Consider the following 16,010-nt stretch of genomic DNA (forward strand, 5'->3'; position numbering starts at 1 on the left):
AAACGGGAAGAAATTTATAGTATACCAGTTGAGAGGTGTTTGAAATTATAACTTTGAAGGAAGAGAAATGTAGTGGGTTGTAAATTGTAAATCATATTTCATTGGAGTAGAGAATCGAGATAACCAATTTCGTTGGGGGGAGGGATTCATGTGCATATATGAATTTTTTGATTTCTTGGTAGTGATATGGGAGGAGAATTTCGCTGTAAACCTAATTTTGAAACTTTGAATAAAAATTTCAAACTCCTACAAAAAAATATAAAGTGAAAGCATAAGGACATAAATAAACAAACAAAAGAAAGAGTGGCAACATAACACACCATCAATAAAAAAATTATACAGATTAAAAGAGTGAAGAACATAGAAAAGGTATATAGCAAAATATATGGATCCGAGATCCGACGCTGAAGTTTAGAAACTATAAAAGCAGTAAAGCACAAAGAGAAGGAATCTGCTCAAAGTATAAAGACATTTGGAATTGTTAAATCATTGTGACTTAGAGTTTGGTGTCAGAGTGAGATGTAGACTGTCCTTTTACACCTTTTTGGTTGGTGTCGGCAGTTCAAATTTTGGCGTCGCATTTGAAGAACCAGTTGTAGTAGTTGTTGCCATCACCTCCACCTCACTTATTTCCAAAGGCCTTATCTTTTTAGAATTCCTATCAGTAGTGCTCTGTGGAGTATGTTCCTTTTCCATGTAGGACAGAATGGACAAAGTTGAGTGCGTGCTATTTGAGCTGCCCCAAGATGATTTCCTTAGCTGAATTTGAAATAGGTTGTTTGACAACATCTGATGGACATGATTAAGAGACAATGATTGCCGCTATAAATGTAAAGAGTTACAACAAACACTTTAGAACTAAGCATAAATGCTAAACTGTTTCTGCTCAAGATATATGGTATTGTGACAATACATGTGTACAAGTAGCCAGCGGGAATGAGAGATCACTTTAGCGCACGTTATGTCAAATATGTCTTTCGCTGTCATGGAGAGTAATATTTCTCCCAATTTAGCAGAGATAGATGTTGTGGTTATAGCAGTACCATCAATAAGATCAATTTGAAAGATACACCTGAAATCATGACAAGTTTAAAATTTGTGTATAATATACACTATATTTTGTACAAACTATTGTTTACAAGTCAAAAGTATTGAACCAAGGCACTAATGTTGTTTTGCGATTGCATTTTGGACATTCAAAATCCTTTCTATCCTTTGTGCGCTTCTTCTCTTTGCATCCTGAGCATTCAAGCACACAAAAGTCTTGGAATTCATCTGATATGGCCATTTCTGCCTCAACATAGAACAGTCCCATCTGTCGAAAAATATCATATACATAATACGAGTTAAATTACTTAGGAGTAAATATAATTTGTTTTTATTATTTAGCCAAAGCTAGACAATGAGAAAATTAATAATCATACTCTCAAATGAGCAGCTTCAAGTATCACTTACAGAAGTTGTTGATGACATTTCTGCAATACAGACAAGTTGTTCGCCAGCAGGGGTGACTATCATGGGAGGGACAGATGAGTTTGTTGAGGTTTTCTTTGACGCACGACTTAACAACATTCTTTTGTTTTCTTTTGCCCTATTGTTACAACAGATAATATGTTTAGTAGGTTCTTTACATGCAAATTAAAGCTAGAGAATAATGGTGAAATGTCAGTACCAGTTGATGAGTTCTACTGCTTGTGGGTATAGGATTCACACGTACTATGGAATTGAACCTAGTCTGCAGTGACAACCCTGTATAACACATAGCTTGTATAATGTTTTGTTATTATCTAAAATTATGTTGGTAAAAAGTTCAGTGTATATGTACCTTGATAAGTAGAGATTCCTATACTCCTTCCGAGGATTACAAGCAGATCTGCCTCTGTTGCCATTTTAGCTGCAATTTCATTTCCTTCTATTTCTCTGAAATCTTCCCATAGAGTGAGAAGAAACTGATTTTTCCTGAGAACGTGAGGAGAGAAGACTAAGTACCATGATAACTCCCACACCATAACTGATGATCCGATCAAACAAATGACAAAAGTCTTTACTCATTCAAAATATTTTCATAAAATGGGAAAATATAAGGTGAAACCTTATACTTACTGATTGTCACAGAGGGTAATTTCTCGACACTTATGATGACTGCGACCTGCATATTTTTTAGGACCACAATGAAGAACGATTGCCAGTATATCTGCTTATATAATATATAATGAAATGTTGTAAGTGTGTGTATCAGGAAACATGTATATTTTAGCCTGATAATAGCTATTAGGATCGATATACCAATTTCAGCAGCAGAATCAACCATCATATGAGAAATGTGGTCAAAGGTTGTGATATTCAGCTTGGTTGGTGGTGGAAGTGGTTGCTCAAGTTCATTAGATGGTTTGATATGTGCAATTACTGTTTCTTTGTCAAGAATCCAGTAAAATTTATGTATTGGCTTGCCGTATGAAGTTGGTGAGACTTTGACTTTTGCAGTAGAGATGAGGTAGGTATTGATGAGTTTAAACTTATCTGCATATTGCTCAACTTCATCGGCATACATAACTGCCTTAATCTGGCATTCCTGAAAGTAGGAATTATAGAAAGCTGAGATTAATTGTAGCTACTTACCAGCAGTAAAACCAAGGAAAACTGTTCACATGAGGTAAAAAGAAAAAGAAGAATATACAAAAGATAAAATATAATAATGAGCTGACCTCTTTACTTCCAAAATAAAATTTTGGAATCTACATTTCTTGTCAAGACTTTCTCGCGGGCGTCCGATTTCGACAATTTGAACTTTACAAATCCAATCTCGTGTTGCTAATTCTATTCGGTCGATGTTCAATCTTAGTACCATGTTTGTAGGAAATATATTTAACCAAACAGTAGTATCTGCAGGATAGCATGACTATTGAGTCAAAGTCCTTTCTTTTTTGTGTTTCTATGAACAGGGGTGATTAAATTAGGAACATGCAACAACATAATTGCCCTCGACACAGTAAAAGTCAGAAAATGTAATGAAAACACAATATGAATATTTGGAATGAAATTCGGAAGACGCAAGAACATAATTATCCCTAACTTATTGAAACATTAGAAAATATAATAAATACCCCCAAATCTATCTGTTGAGTTATAAAATTGGAATTTTAAGTGAAAATAAAACCGTAACTTTGTCCTATTTTGATTTTCTCTTTTGGTGACAAGCAAAATCTGCAAGAAAAATTGAAAATGGGAAGAGGAAAAACATGAAAAGGGGAAAAAATACCTGAGAAAGGGAGCAAAAGTTTTTCTTCAATGGAAGCCTATTAAATTTGTGCTCTATGAGTAATAAATATATATTACCTTACCCTTATTTAGAAAGGACACTAAAGGTACATGTGTCTTCTTAAAAATTGATGGGGTTTTGGTAGGCAATGAAATTGTGCCAAAAAAGAGACAAAATCATTACATTTGGTAGTCAAATTTTGACTCTTTTTTGGCACAATTTCATTGCCTACCAAAACCCCATCAATTTTTAAGAAGACACGTGTACTTTTAATGTCCTTTCTAAATAAGGGTAAAAAATATCTATCTATCTCTCTATCTATCTATCTATCTATCTATCTATCTATCTATCTATATATATATATATGTGTGTGTGTGTGTGTGTGTGTGTGTGTGTGTGTGTGTGTGTGTGTGTACACATATATAATATCAAGAAAATTAAAATAGACACAACTAAAAGACATGTTCTATTTGAAGTTGTACTAATAAGTTATGAACCTGTTGATATACGACCTTCATTAAATAATAATTCAGGCTTCGGAAATACTGAATACCAAATGATAATGTTTCATACTAAACCCAAATTCAAATACCATAATTCAAAAATTTTACTCCCGAATATCATACCTAATATCGAATTACCCAACCAAATTATCAAAAAAATTGATTTAATTCACGTATGAAGGAAAGAGGAAAGAGTCTATCTTACTTAAAAGAAGGGGAAGTTTCTGTCTTAATTTCACTTCTTTGAACAGGCTACTAACGTGCAACGTGCTATTTGTGGGTTGTTAATTAATCAATTTTAAAAAGAGGAATGGACCATGACAAATAATTGGTCAAAGGAGATGCCCCTCATAACTCCCAATATATGTCGAACAATGGATGAATTTTTTTTTAGAAATTAAGTAAATAATTAGGGCTAACCTCAGATACCCTTCTTTCAATTGCTGCTTTAAGACATTGAATCACTTTTATTCTTTCTGCGTCTGATTTTACCAGGAAACATCTATATGTCTTATGCGGTACTCCTTCAATGAGAACAAGGTTTGTAATATTAGTTCACAAATGTTATGAAGAATAAACCATGAAAGAGATTTCAAAACAAATAGAAAATTGTGGTACCTCGTGCACTATTGGTACTTCAGCATCTACATTGGCATGGAAAACGACATATTGCATATTGAGCAATGCAAAAATTGTATGAAGGAGAAGTTTTGGTCTATCCTTGCACCGGATTGTGACAATGGAGTAGTCCTTATCTTACCAATAAAGGATAGTCACATTAGGCGTCTCTTTTTCATCCAATCCTTCACCAGCAACACGCTCATAATCTTGGTCTGCCAAGATTAGTTGGTGAAGGCCTTCTGTCGGTATGAGAGACCTCATCAGATGCTATTATCTTAGAATTCTTTAATTTATTGCTACATCTAAGTGCATTGCAGAATAGTTGCTTCATCATATATAACCTTTCCCGATCATTAATTGTACCTCCCGTTTCCTCACCAGTAACTTGCATTATAGCTGCTACTAGGGCATTATGAGTCCACACCTTTGCATTAACCACATTGCATTTGAGATTTGTGAGGGTAGTGCTCAGCTCATACAATAGCCCTGGTCTATCACTGGGGCTATTGACTCGGGAAAAATCATCAGATATCGTAGATATTTTCCTGGTATGATCTAAAAAGGAGAAAGACTATTCCAAATAAGATGACTTGGAGACATCATCAAACACCTTGACTATATACTCAGGACAGTTTAATTTTGCACGTCAGTTTTGCCACCTTAAATTTTCAATAGGATGATTTGGTTATATGCACTAAATAGATAATAACAAAGACAAAATTCATCAAAGAGATAATACTTATGCAAACGAGATTGTTAGTTATCGTTTAAAATTTGCACAGAACGATCGAGAGATGTGATTCATATTCATTATTAGATGAAGTAGACACAAGGTTTCTAGTGAATCCCAAGAGCATGTTGATTTTTACCTTTAGCTTGTCCATTCTTGTGATTTCTTTAAGTTGACATAATGACACCCCTAGTTTACATGTAAATATCACAACTTCTTAGTGCCTCGATTATAGGAATGGTCACGTTACATTATATCGTATTTGTAAACATTTCTAGATATAAAAAATGCACTTCCAGGAACAGAAGATCATGATAAGTGTGTTTTTTTCCATCTACTTCTTTTTATTTAGTTACAACTTGGTAGCTCCTCCTTTACTCTATTTTTCACATAAAATGGAACAGTAGAAACTTCATATTAAAGGAACTAACAACTATTAGTTTTAGCAGTAGCCTAGTAAAACAGAATAACATGTGTTCTACAGTAACAATAAATATGCTCACTTGTTTTAGTTCTCATATGCAAATGATTTTTTTAAAAGCTGAGAAAGGTATATGGGTATGAAAAATTTCACATCACTAATATCATAGTGGTGCATGACAGTTGTCAAGATCTCATCACAGGCCCAATTACTCTGCAGGGGAAAGGAAATCACTTATCGAGATGATAAACCTCATTAATCATAACAACACTACATAGAAGCCTCATAGCCTCTCATAATTCCCAACAATAATACTAAGACAAAATATCAAATCCGAATGTAATCAACTAATATCATGAGGTTAAAGCTAAAGTTCTTTTAGGCAATCGAACATAAAGTGCATATACATTTACTTGCATATCTGGAACGTTGAGCCAACAACAAAATTTGAATAACCAAGATACCATCTGTCACGACCCGATTTCTTGAGTCATGATGGCACCTACTATACCCAGTAGGTAAGCCAACCCGTAACCCAGAACATCAAGCAATGAGCGAAAGGACAGAAACTAGCAAAAACAATAATCTAAAGAAGAATAACAAGGCGGAAGCAACCCAAAATAAATATATATAGAAATCCCTCCTAGAACCTGGAAGTCACTAGTACAGAGTTATCTCATAAAAAGTACAAGTCCCAAAAGTGGACCACAACAGAGCGTGTCTCATAGGCAACAAGACTAGCTAAACCAAAAAAAGGAGACAGAACAAACCCCAAAACGCCAAGTGCTCGCCCTCATCTCTGAATCACAGCTGCAAAAGAAGGCTGGAACTAATCACCGCTGGTAACTGGTAACTGGTAATGGGACCTGCATCACAAAATAGATGTAGAGCGTAGCATGAGTACCAACACAACAAGTACTCAGTAGGCATCATAGGCCGACTAAGTAAAAAGGGTAAAAACAATAAGAAAGAATAGAATCTAGACACAGAGAGGTCAAAACGGATAACAAAAGACAGCACACGAGCATACCAGAAACAAACTAAGTACAACTAAACTAAACCTAACTGGACCCCATATGCCCAGAAGGTACACTCGTGCGCAAGCTCAAATAAAACCTGAACGAACCCCTATAAGCCCGACAGGTACACAGAAAAGCTAAGTCTACTGAGAAACAAGAAAATCGGGCTTCCAGCCTAAAGTAACTAAGATAATCCATCAGACTCCACCCAGCCAGCAGTGCACTCCCAGCCCAGCTAGAAAGAGTGACCCTATGGGGGACCCAACCAAACAGTCCACTCCTAGCCCAGCTAGAAAGAGGGATCCGTGAGTGAGGTAGATATCGCGAGTCGTCCTACCATGCAGTCAGCTCCAAGCCCAGCTAGAAAGAGCGACCCGGGGACACCCAGCCAGCAGCACACTCCCAACCCAGCTAGAAAGAGAGGCCCGGGGGCGATTGCCGATATCACCGAGTCTACCCAGCCAGCGATACGTTCTCAGCCCAGCTAGAAAGAACGACCCCGGGGGTGATGGTATCTCCAATAGGTTCAATCCAACAACAAGCACCATGGAACGCCGTCCACTCTAAGACATCACAGAAAAGGCTCCAAGCCTATACTATCTCAATCCCACGCCTCGAGTGATGCACCAAACCTTCGAGAATGCGTCGAAACCGTAAAATGAGAGGGAGAAGATACAGAAGTGCAGCAAGTAGCAATAACGTCTAATCTAAGACTCAAACTATCAGACTCAAGTCTGCTATTCCAGTCTACAAGGAGCTAAGTCATCCGAACGACGTCGGCAACAAGTCAAGGCTATCCAGTCCACACGGGTCATAAGTCTAAGGCAATGCTAGCCTAACCTAGACTAAGGACATCATGCTTACAGTTAAGGATGAACAAGGCATACAATACATAGCATACAAGCATACAATAGCATTTAGCACATAAGCATGCAACTCTACTAAACCAGTTAACATGATACTATACCCGAAATGTGGCCAATCGATCCTAACATAAGGTATCTAATCAAAGTAAGATAGTAAACTGGTACCCACCTCGAATTTACTCCAATCGACATGTTTTTACACAATTAATCTCAATCTAAAAAAAAGGAAGTCGTAGCCTACCTTAAGGCCGATCGTGCGATCTCCAAATCACTTTACCGGAGCTTTTCCTTTCTGAATGACCTTTGAACGTTGTTACTCTATCAAATATAGGGTCACAACGTTAGTACCATCGTCTAGACACCAAAATCACAACAAACGGAGACGGGTCAATTTTGGAGTCAAAACGGGAATCGTGGGACCCGCACAGAACTGTCTGAATTTAACTCCGTCAAGAGACCCTAAACAGCACCCCAAACTTATATTCCAAAATAAAACACAATTCGAGGCTCAAAAACATAGCAAAAACCAACAAGCAAGAAACCACACTTTAATCAACTAAAAAAAAGAAAGCAGCCGTCCAAACTCGAAATAAACAAAAATTGAAAGGTGACCAGCACTCTTTGAACACTGTATGATAAATTCTGGATAATTCTCAACACGTGGGACTTCGAATCACCCAAAACCGAGCTATAATGAGAGAGATATGACCAAAACAAGAATGCCAAAAACAAAGGCTCAAAAAAGGGGTACAGCAGTCAGGTAAATCGTGAAATTACCTCGAACTACGTACACCCAACAACTTTCGAACACTCTACAGCAAAGCCACCGAAAATACGAAGCTCCTGCACTTTGAATCACCTAATTCGGATAAAAGATGAGAGAGTTATGAGGGTTTAAGTTTTGGGAAATGTTGCTGGTTTTTCTGCAATTATAGCAGATTTTCTGCAATATTTCCAAAACTTAAAAACTCCGACGGGGTGCTTCGAACTCGTTCCGAAACCCCGTGCACACAAACGAGATATACAATCATACCAAATTCAATATACCAGACTTAACAGCGCAGTCAAAATTTCCATCAAAGGTCATCTCGATAAAAAGTGGGTCCCACTTCCAAAAGCCATTTTAAGTCAAAACCCACAAAAGGGCTCGAAAAGATATCGAAACCTCGGGACACAAAAGAAGGGTTAATCTAAACCAAACTCGACATTCCGGAGCTAACCGCGCTGACAAAATTCTCATCCGAGCGCGTTTACTCAAAATGTTGACCAAAGTCAAACTTAGGCTTTAACTTAAAGTTAAAACGCCTAATTGCATCGACTCACACTGAAAACCTCGGGAGTCATGTCGACCATGCTACTAGCCTAAAATGACCCTTCCAGAGTTAATGGAATCGTCATAATTGGATTTCAATGTCATGTTCTTAAACTTTTGATAGAAAATGATCGTTCAAGGTTCATAAGCTCCAAAGCACAAAAACTTGCACCAAGACCAAACGAACGACCAGGTGATTGAACTATCCGTCCCAGCAAGTCATAAATGACTTGGGGTCGCTACAAGAACGCTCTAAATGACACACAGAAGGCAAGACACAGAAATCACCTGGAGGGTCATTACAATATCCACCACTAAAAAGGACTTTCATCCGCGAAAGTAAGGGTCAAGAAGTACCTGAAAGCTCAAACAAGCTGGGTAACTGCTCTCGCATCTCCTGCTCAGTCTCCCAGGTAGCCTCCTCAACTGGACGATGCCTCAAACGAACCTTAACAACAGGAATGGCTCTCGAGCGCAATCTCCTCAGATCTCTGGCTAGAATGGCAACTGACTACTCTACAAATGTCAAACAATCATCCAACTCAACTACATCATACTGGAGCACATGGGACTCATCAGGACTATACCGCCGCAATATCAAGACATGGAAAATCGGGTGGATGGCTGAAAATGTTGGAGGTAGGGCCAACTCATAAGCAACATCCCCAACTGTCCGGAGTATCTCAAAAGGCCCAATGTACTGGGGCTAAGTTTGCCCCACCTCCCAAACCTCATCACACCCTTCATGGGCGACACACGGAGGAATACCCGATCACCAACAGAGAATCTCAAAGGTCGGCGCCTCCGATCCGCATAACTCTGGTGCCTACTCTGAGCCGTCCTGAGCCTATCCTGAATCATCCTCACCTGATCCAAGGCCTCCTGAAGAAAATCAGTACCACGCGGCCTAGGCTCTGTAGACTCAAACCAACCAACTGGAGAGTGACAATGCCTACCATATAATGCCTCGAATGGGGCCATCTGAATACTAGAGTAGTAGTTGTTGTTGTATGCAAACTCCGCCAAAGGTAAGAACTGGTCCCACTGACCTCCAAAATCCATAACACAGGCCTGCAACATATCCTCAAGGACCTAAATAGTACGCTCCGACTGGCCATCCGTCTGCGGGTGGAAAGTTGTGATAAGGTCAACCCGAGTGCCCAAATCATCCTGAAAGGTCCTCCAAAAGCTAGACGTGAACTAAGAACACCGATCTGATATAATAGAAACTGGCACCCCATGAAGTCGAACCACCTCCCGAATGTAGATACGAGCCAACCTCTCGGCGCTAAATAGAGACTGAACAAGAAGGAAATGTGCTGACTTGGTCAATCGATCAACGATGACCCAAATGTTGTCAACACCTCTAGAAGTCTGAGGCAACCCCACAATGAAGTCCATAGTGATACGCTCCCACTTTCACTCCGGAATGGGTAATCTCTTAAACTCACCACCAGGCCTCAAATGCTCGGCTTTTACCTGCTGGCAGCACAGGCAACGAGAAACAAAGTCAGCAATATCTTTCTTCATGCCACTCCACCAGTAATGCTGCCTCAAATCACGATACATTTTCGTTGTGCCCGGATGGATAGAGTATCTAGACTCATGACCCTCATAAAGTATCAACTGTATCAAATCCCCAACTCTCGAAACACAGATGCAGCCGGCGAATCTCAACACTCCATCAGGATCTAAGGTAGCCTGACCACCATCACCCACCAACACTCGATCTCTAAGGGACACCAAGGCCACATCCTTAAACTGACAACCACGAATCCTATCAAGCAAGGAAGACTGAACTCCCATATGGGCCAAGACACGTCTAGGATCTGAGATATCCAACTGAACCATGATATTGGCTAAGAACTAAATGTCTATAGCCAAGGGTCGGTCCTCAACAGATAAGAAGGCTAGACTACCCATACTCACCGCCTTTCGGCTCAAGGAGTCCGCTACCATATTTGCCTTGCCCGGATGATAGAGAACAAAGAGGTCATAGTCCTTCAGAAGCTCAATCCAATGACGCTGCCTCGAATTAAGGTCCCTCTGGCTCATGATGTACTGAAGACTCCTGTGATCGGTATAGATCTCACATCGAACTCCATACAAGTAGTGCCTCTAAATCTTAAGTGCGAAAACTACCGCCGCCAACTCTAAGTCATGGGTGGGGTAATTGCACTCATGAATCTTAAGCTGCCTCGACGCATAAGAAATAACTCGGCCCTGCTGCATCAATACATAACCCAAACCAACGCCAGATGCGTCATAATAAATCGTGAAGCCCTCGCTCTCAACTGGAAGAATCAATATATGAGCGGTGTTCAATAACTTCTTGAGCCTCAAAAAGCTCGCCTCACACTCCTCTGACCAAACAAATGGAACATCAACACGAGTCAACCGGGTCAGAGGTGCTGCCAAAGTAGAGAAACCCTTCACAAATCATCTATAGTAGCCTGCTAGTCCGACGAAGCTCCGAATCTCAATAACTGAGGTGGGCCTAGCCCAATCACGAATAGCCTCAATCTTCGTCGGATCTACGATAATGCCCTCCTTAGATACAACATGCCCCAAGAACGCTACAGAGTCTAACCAAAACTGGCACTTTGAGAACTTGGCATAAAGCCGCTGCTCATGATCACCCCTACTCCGCAAGTATATCAAAATGTCATCAATGAAGACTATGACGAAGGAATCAAGATAAGGCCTGAACACGCGCGTCATTAAGTCCATAAAGGCATCAAGGGCATTAGTCAACCCAAATGACATCACCAAGAACTCATAATGGCTATAACGGGTCCTAAATGCAGTCTTAGGGATGTCCGCTGCTCTAATCCTCAACTGGTGGTAACCGAACCTCAAATCAATCTTAGAGAACACTGAAGCTCCTTATAGTTGGTCAAATAGGTCATCAATCCTAGGTAGAGGATATCGATTCTTCACTGTCACCTTATTCAACTGTCTAGAGTCAATGCACATGCGCATAGTACCGTCCTTCTTCTTAACAAAAAGAACTAGAGCGCCTCAAGGTGATATACTAGGTCTGATAAATCCCTTACCCAAGAGATCCTGAAGCTGAACACTGAGCTCCTTCAGCTCTGCAGGAGCCATCCGATATGGCGAAATAGAAATAGATCGAGTACCTGGCTCAAGCTCAATCGAAAAATTAATATCACGCTCTGGGGGTAGGCCAGGTAGGTCAGTATGAAACACATCTAAGAAGTCACGAACAACAGGAACTAACTCAACAGGAGGAACCTCCCTACTCAAATCACGCACATAGGCCAAATATGATAAGCATCCACTAGCCACTAGCCTCCTAGCACGAATAAAAGAGATAACCCCAACTGGTGTGCTACCACGAGATCTCTGCCACACCACCGGAGGGATACCATGAATAGCTAAGGTAATGGTCTTAGAAAAGCAATCTAAAATAGCGCGATAAGGGGATAACCAGTCCATGCCCAGAATCACATCGAAGTCAACCATGTCAAGCAATATAAGGTCAGCCCGGGTGTCGCGCCCCTGGATAGTAACTAAGCAAGATCGAAATACCTGATCCACTACTAAAGACTCACCCACGGGGGTTGACACACGCAACGGCGCTACCAGAGGCTCACACATCATACTCAATCGAGAGGCATAGTAAACAGAAACATACGAAAAAGTAGAGCCTGGATCAAATAAAGCCAAGGCGGGTTGTTGGCATAAAAGAATAGTACCTGTGATCACATCGTCTGATGCCTCAGCCTCCGCCCTCGCTAGAGCTACATAGAAATGGCCATGTGTGCCTCTGCCCTGCCCACCAAACCTACCACCTGTCCTACCTCCTCGGGGACCACTCCGTATACCCTGCTGACCACCTCTACGGTCCTGACCCTGACCACGGCCTTTAACTGGAGGTGCTGGTAAAGCTGGGGGAGCTGCATGAGGAGCGGGACCAATTCAACTATGCTGAGGGCAGTCCCTGGCCCAATGACCCATCTCACCACACTCATAGCAACCCTGTCGAGGGTGACTCCTAGAAGAACGACTACCATGGCTTGAAGAACCCGACTGAAACACCTCGCGGCCCTAACTAGAACTAGCCTCACTCCGATCACCAACTGATGCCTGAAGAGAGGCCTGTGTAGGTCTGCTAGACTGACCCTGTCGAAACCGGCATCCAGCCATGTCATGATAATCTCTAGACCTGGGGTGGGAGTCACTGTAGTTGCCCTCATGCCTAGCCCTCTTCTCGCTGCCCCCTTGGGCCTCGCGACGAAAATGCTCCATAGTACTAGCATGGTCAACTACGTCTAAAAAAGATCGCCCCGTAGAAACTAAGGACTGGGTCTCAAGCCGAAGCTGCAATCTCAACCCACGAACAAAGCACCTAACTTGCTCCTCCTCTGTAGGTAATATCATCTCGGCATTACGGGAGAGCTCGTGGAACCTAGTCTTGTACTCTGCCACCGACATGGAGCCCTGCTCCAACCTGCAGAACTGATCTCTGAGGTGGTCTCTGACGCTACGAGGGATAAACTTGGCCAAAAAAGCCTCAGAAAACTCATCTCATGATACTGGTGGAGATCCAACTGGCCTAGTCTGAATGAATGTGCACCACCACTGCCTGGCTGGCCCATCTAGCTGGTAAGCAATGAAGTCGGCCCCTCTAGACTCCACAAGGCCCAAAGTATGAAGCCTCTCACGACAAGTAGTAAGAAACTCGTGGGCATCTTCACCCACTGCCCCAGAAAACCTCAGTGGTGTCAACCTGAGAAACACACCAAGCATCTTCTGGTCCTCAAGCGGCATAGGTCTGTCCGCTACCAAGGGTTGTACTCCCTCAGGTGGTACCAGGACCTGAGGTGCCCTCACTGTACGCTGATCCTGCGGTACTAGTGCTGGTGTAGCTAGGGCGGGTAGCTGCTGCATCCCCCAAGCACACCTAAGAGCTGAGGAATAGCGGCCTGGAGATCTGGAGTCAAAAGGTGGCGGCTGGGCTAGCCCCGGCCCTACAGGCTGATCTGGTATACAAAGTGCTGAAGGGTCTACTACTGGCTCTGGATCCTCCTCTCTCTCCCGGACTGATGATGTGGCCCTCTCTCGACCTCAGGGTCGGCGTCTACCCCAAGTTGGGGACCTGTCTGCAGGCCTGGGTGCATCTCCCCCGGCCGCGCCACCTCGCGAGCGAGCCATCCTGCGAAAGAGTCAAACAAGTGAGATCTTAAGGAACCAATAAGACACATGTTGCACGGAAGTGAAACAAAAGAGGAAATATTTCTAAGGACATCTTGTAGCCTCCCGAAGATAAGTTACGGACGTCTCCGCATTGATCTGCAAGACTCTACTAGACGTTAGCAATGTACAAGTGAGACCGGTGACCCTGAGGCTCTGATACCAACTTGTCACGACCTGATTTCTCGAGTCATGCTGGCACCTACTATACCCTACCAGTAGGTAAGCCAACCCGTAACCCAGAACATCAAGCAATGAGCGAAAGGGCAGAAACTAGCGAAAACACTAATCTAAAGAAGAATAAAAAGGCGGAAGCAACCCAAAATAAATATATATAGAAATCCCTCCCAGAACCTGGAAGTCACTAGTACAGAGCTATCTAATAAAAAGTACAAGTCCGAAAAGTGGACCACAACAGAACGTGTCTCAAAGACTACAAGACTAGCTAAAACAAAAGAAGGAGACAGAACAAACCACAAAATTCCAAGTGCTCGCCCTCGTCTCCGAATCACAGCTGCAAAAGAAGGCTGGAACTAATCACCGCTGGTAACTGGTACTGGGACCTGCATCACGAAATATATGCACAGCATAGCATGAGTACCAACACAACAGTACTCAGTAGGCATCATAGGCCGACTAAGTAAAAAGGGTAAAAACAACAAAAAAAAGATAGAATCTAGACACAGAGAGGTCAAAACGGATAAGAAAAGAAAGCACACGAGCATACCAGAAACAAACTAAGTACAACTAAACTAAACCTAACTGGACCCCATATGCCTAGAAGGTACACTCGTGCGGAAGCTCAAATAGAACCTGAACGAACCCCCATAAGCCCGACAGGTACACAGAAAAGCTAAGTCTACTAAGAAACAAGAAAATTGGGCTCCCAGCCCAAAGTAACTAAGATAATCCATCAGACTCCACCTAGCCAGAAGTGCACTCCCGGCCCAACAAGAAAGAATGACCCTAGGGGGGACCCAACCAAACAGTCCACTCCCAGCCCAGCTAGAAAGAGGGACACGTGAGTGAGGTAGATATCGCGAGTCGTCCTACCATGCAGTCAGCTCCCAGCCCAGCTAGAAAGAGCGACCCGGGGACACCCAACCAGCAACACACTCCGAGCCCAGCTAGAAAGAGAGGCCCGAGGGAGATCGCCGATATCACCGAATCTACCCAGCCAGCGATACGTTCCCAACCCAGTTAGAAAGAACGACCCCGGGGGTGATGGTATCTCCAATAGGTTCAATCCAACAACAAGCACCGTGGAACGCCGTCCACTCTAAGACATCACAGAAAAGGCTCCAAGCCTATACTATCTCAATCCCACGCCTCGAGTGATGCACCAAAACTTCGAGAATGCGTCGAAATCGCAAAATGAGAGGGAGAAAATACTGAAGTGCAGCAAGTAGCGATAATGCCTAAACTAATGCTCAAACTATCAGACTCAAGTCTGCTATTCCAGTCTACAAGGAGCTAAGTCATCCGAACAACGTCGGCAGCAAGTCAGGGCTATCCAGCCCACACGGGTCATATGTCTAAGACAATGCTAGCCTAACCTAGACTAAGGACATCATGCCTACCGTTAAGGATGAACAAGGCATGCAATACATAGCATACAAGCATACAATAGATTTAGCACATAAGCATGCAACCCTACTAAACCGGTTAACATGATACTATACCTGAAATGTGGCCAATCGTTCCTAACATAAGGTATCTAATCAAAGTAAGATAGTAAACTGATACCCACCCCCAATTCACTCAAATAGATATGTTTTTACACAATTAAGCTCAATCTTAAAAAAAGGAAGTCGTAGCCTACCTTAAGGCCAATCGCGCGCTCTCCAAATCACTTTACCGGAGCTTTTCCTTTCCGAACGACCTTTGAACGTTGTCACTCTATCAAATATAGGGTCACAACGTTAGTACGGTCATTTAGACACTAAAATCACAACAAACAGAGATGGGTCAATTTTGGTGTCAAACTGGGAATCGTGGGACCCGCAACGAACTGTCTGAATTTAACTCCGTCAAGAGACCCTAAACAGCACCCCAAACTTAT

General features: G+C 42.0%; 1 non-coding gene and 2 pseudogenes across 1 annotated transcript; all 3 read right to left on the reverse strand.

Annotated features, from left to right (window-relative positions):
* Positions 1-534: 534 nt before the first annotated feature.
* On the reverse strand, positions 535-2,880 carry LOC125849869 (replication protein A 70 kDa DNA-binding subunit B-like; annotated as a pseudogene).
* A 1,702-nt stretch (positions 2,881-4,582) lies between these two features.
* On the reverse strand, positions 4,583-15,403 carry LOC125849870 (uncharacterized; annotated as a pseudogene).
* Positions 5,652-5,740, reverse strand: LOC125849871 (small nucleolar RNA Z221/R21b). The gene has a single exon (XR_007444718.1). It is a non-coding gene; the product is annotated as a small nucleolar RNA Z221/R21b (small nucleolar RNA).
* Positions 15,404-16,010: the final 607 nt, after the last annotated feature.

This window comes from Solanum stenotomum, unplaced genomic scaffold (assembly GCF_019186545.1).
Source record: "Solanum stenotomum isolate F172 unplaced genomic scaffold, ASM1918654v1 scaffold11160, whole genome shotgun sequence".
Taxonomy (NCBI): Eukaryota; Viridiplantae; Streptophyta; class Magnoliopsida; order Solanales; family Solanaceae; genus Solanum; species Solanum stenotomum.